General features: G+C 47.5%; 1 pseudogene; it reads right to left on the bottom strand.

The window, feature by feature from the left end:
* Nucleotides 1–2,137: 2,137 nt before the first annotated feature.
* LOC149238731 (uncharacterized) lies at nucleotides 2,138–3,381 on the bottom strand (annotated as a pseudogene).
* Between the last annotated feature and the right edge of the window lie 331 nt (nucleotides 3,382–3,712).

Here is a 3,712-nt window from a genome sequence, read left to right on the forward strand (position 1 = left end):
TTCCCCTCAAAGAGTTATAGTTTGGGAAGATATGAAAGGTAGGTCTGAGCTCTGCAAAGGTAAGGATCTTGAGTAGATGGTTTATGCATGAGATACCCTTACATTTGCAGAGCTAGCTTAGGTAAGACCAGGACCTTACCTACCTGAGTAGAGCCCAGGGTTTACCTTTCAAGACGTTACCTTCGCAGAGTGAAAAATAAGGTCCTTTTAGGACCTTACGAATGGCCTTACTGTATCAAATAGGTCCGCCTATAATGTGTGTAAAGGCTTTGCTACGTGGTGGAATAGAAAGAGATATCTGTCTTAGGGGTAACCTCGCTAACTCATCTAACGACTGCCTTAGTTCGCGCGATAAGGATAAGAATATGAAAGGAGAGGACACAGTAAGAGAAATCTTTCAATAGTCTCTGTTTGGTAAGTATTGAAATAGACTCTGAATTGACGAAGGCTTTGTAAGGCAGGCCACCCTAGAAGCTCGTATTCGGTAACTAGAGATAGAATCAAGAATATAGAGCGCGCTCAGGTAAAGGTAAGACCTTTAAGGACCTTTCGTAGCATGCGTTCCCATCCGTGTCGCAACTTATTTGGTAAGCTACGTGTCCGGTGCACGGAGAACTGCCTTCGGTCCGTCCCCCACACTGACTCAGGCAACCTTCCGGCCGCCCAACGACCTATAACGCTAGTAACTACTCCCATCAAGGCTAGTAAGTAAGCCCCACAACCCAAAGCGGCGGAGAACAAATAGAATTTGCTACGAAAGCCGGCTAACGGGGGTATTCCTGCGTATGGGAACATAGTAATGGAAAAGATAATAGCCGAAATAGGATTCGTCCTGGCTGGAGCGCCCAATTCCACTATATATTTGACATGGGTTTTTGTCGTAATGCTAGGACTATGGCGGATGCATTAATCATCATTCGTACATGGATGAATATACCAATTAGTAATGATTGAATTCCTCCCATGGTTCCACATGACAAACCGGTATGAAGATAACCTACATGTCCAACCGAACTATGAGCTAAAGGTCTTTTGACTTTCGTCTGGGCCATGGCGACCAAGGCTCCTAGGATCATAGGAGCAATGTTGTGGAGAAAGAAGATTTATTGCAATGTAGTTCCATAGAAACTATGGATAGAAACACGTAACATATTCACAAAAATAGAGATTTTAGGTGCGATAGAGAAGAATGCTACAACCAGGGTGGGTGAACCCTCATAGATATCAGGTGCCCACATATATATAGTCGAGAGAGATATGGAGTCCAAGGGGGAGGGGGGTTTTCTTTGGGGCTCGGGAGAAGAGGGGGATTAGGGCCCAGTGAGTTGTTAAGTCATGTTCGCTCAGCAAGCAAGCAGAATTTTGCCACACGAGGGAGAACGAGAAATTATCTACGAGAAAAGTGCTCCCTGGACCAAATGTGAAAGTTGTTTTCCATCATACGACTCCATAGCTCTACTCTCTTTGATTATATATCCAAAAGGTCCACTCTCAGCCATTCCACATGTTTTCTAGCAGAGCAGGCGGTTTTACGCGTTTGAAGTGGTCGTAGTAGATGCCAAACCTATTGCTCAGTCAGTATGGGCACATCAGCGACATGGACCCCTCACTTTCATTGCTTCCAGCGCTTTCTCGGGCCGGTCGATATGGTATTCTTCCTCACCCTCCGTTGTCAGGTGAGTAATTATTCCTTATAATATAAAGAGAAAGCTTCAGCACTTCGCAGAGCAGAGGGAGGCCGAAGGCCTTCAGGGTCTTCAACCAGCTTTGGATAAATAAGGATATCCAGTGCAGCGCGGGGGTGGGTAATGAACGGGGATATATCCTCGTAATCCCTCCCTCGGGGAGTGTTTTCCCTTCGCCCTTTAGATAACACCGCAGGCCACCTCCTTTCTTCTAAAATGGAAAATCAATAAGGCAGGAAAGGATGTGCAAGCAGGCTCAACCAATGCCCCCCACCCAATAAGCATCAAGGAAGCATGGCTCGACTTTTAAGGAGAGGAATTGATCATATTCGAGGTTATACCTTTCCCTTCCCTCCTGAGCCGAGGGGCAGCTTCCCCCACAAGCAACTACCCCTCTCCACTTTCACTTGGCCCCATACGTATTGGAATGAATTGGAATGAAAAGGCCCTATTTAATGGATGAAGGGACGCGGTCTTGCTTGGCGTGAAGTGCTGGCTGCTGGGGAGGTGTTTTCGGGGGTACTAAAGGTCCTCAGACTTCCAGCCGGGGTTTTCTTCTGGGGAATCTAGTTGTTCACCGTTGGATCTCGCCGATACAGCCCCTATGGTTTCCGTTATCGGGATATCCTTTTTTCCATTGTTCCCAGAGAGTTGTTGGGTAATCAGCTCCCATGCTGCAAGCAGTAATCATTTCGAATCTGAACCTTGTCGCTCTTTCCTCGTCGACGGGCAGGAGGCACACCAGCCAGCAGCGAGCGTTCGCTAAGCGTGATTCCACTGTGTTTGCACTTAACTGGGTGGACGGTTGACCGGGAGAGAACTTCGATTCGCCCGGCCAGCAGGCGGCGTGCTTATCTTGTGTGACAACACTATGGAGCGAGCGGCTCTTCTAGGCGGGCGGCTGTGTGACAACACTATGGAGGGAGGGATAAAGCGACGCTTTCGTGTAACATGCTATGGTCTCAACGCCCTTACAAGGTAGTGATGAGTCTCACGCGCTCTCGGATAAGCCAACCCTCTTTCAAGCTAGTAGTATTGGCTGAAATCTGTTGGTAGCAGTACCACCCATAAGCGGCTGTCCTATAGCTGCCCGAAAAGGAACTGCAGTTATCTTGAATAAAGATCCTACAACGATAAAGAGAATCCCCAAAAAAATACCACCAGATCGAGCACCAAACAAAGTGATTTCATATTTGGTCAAAATGTTGGCTAATTGATCGAAGTGGGTAACTCCAGTAGACCCATAGATCATGGAACAAATGAGGTAGGCCACCACACTATACGTATAGATGTTAACCCCCACCGTACCCATACATGTGACTCTCACCGCATATGGCTCACACAGAGACTTCGAAATCCCACCCCTACCCCTAGTATCCGAGGCCCCCACCTCGCCATTTTTATTCCACCTCCCAATCCTCCATCCAATAGAACTTGCGTTCCCCGTCCCCCACCCCCTTTCTCTATTCTTGGGGTTCTCGTTCTGCTCACGGATCCGCCAGCGGTACAGGTAGATTATATTCTCGTCTTCCACTTTCGGGAAGTGATGCCAAAAAAGTATGGTCCAGATCGTCGAAGCTTTATATCCCCCTCGATCGGGACCGCTCCATTTGCTTGCGGTTCTTGGTGCCGAGCGTATCTTCGGGTCCGAACCCATACCATAGCTGCTTTCATAAACGGCATTTATTGCATGCATTCTGACATACTCTTTCTGTTCTGATTTATCGTACTATTGTCCCTCTATTTTGGGAAAATAGAGCGAGAAATCGATGGCGGCCTTGACAGTCGAGTGTGCTAACGCACCCTCACCATATGAATAGTGAGTGACTCCGTCCCTGCCTGACGGAATCTAGTACAAGGAGAGCATATCCCAGCCAATTTTGATTTGGGCCCGAACTGGATCTTTTCCTCACTCATTTGATCGATGATAAGATCACGGAAACCGAAGTGGAACGACGTCCACTAGGGATTTTGTCCTGTCATATGCACTCCCTATTGATTGATTGAAAAAACAAAGGATGCGTAAG

This window comes from Pinus tabuliformis, chromosome 8, assembly GCF_031772625.1.
Source record: "Pinus tabuliformis cultivar Carrire ecotype Pingquan chromosome 8, CPIR1, whole genome shotgun sequence".
Taxonomy (NCBI): domain Eukaryota; kingdom Viridiplantae; phylum Streptophyta; class Pinopsida; order Pinales; family Pinaceae; genus Pinus; species Pinus tabuliformis.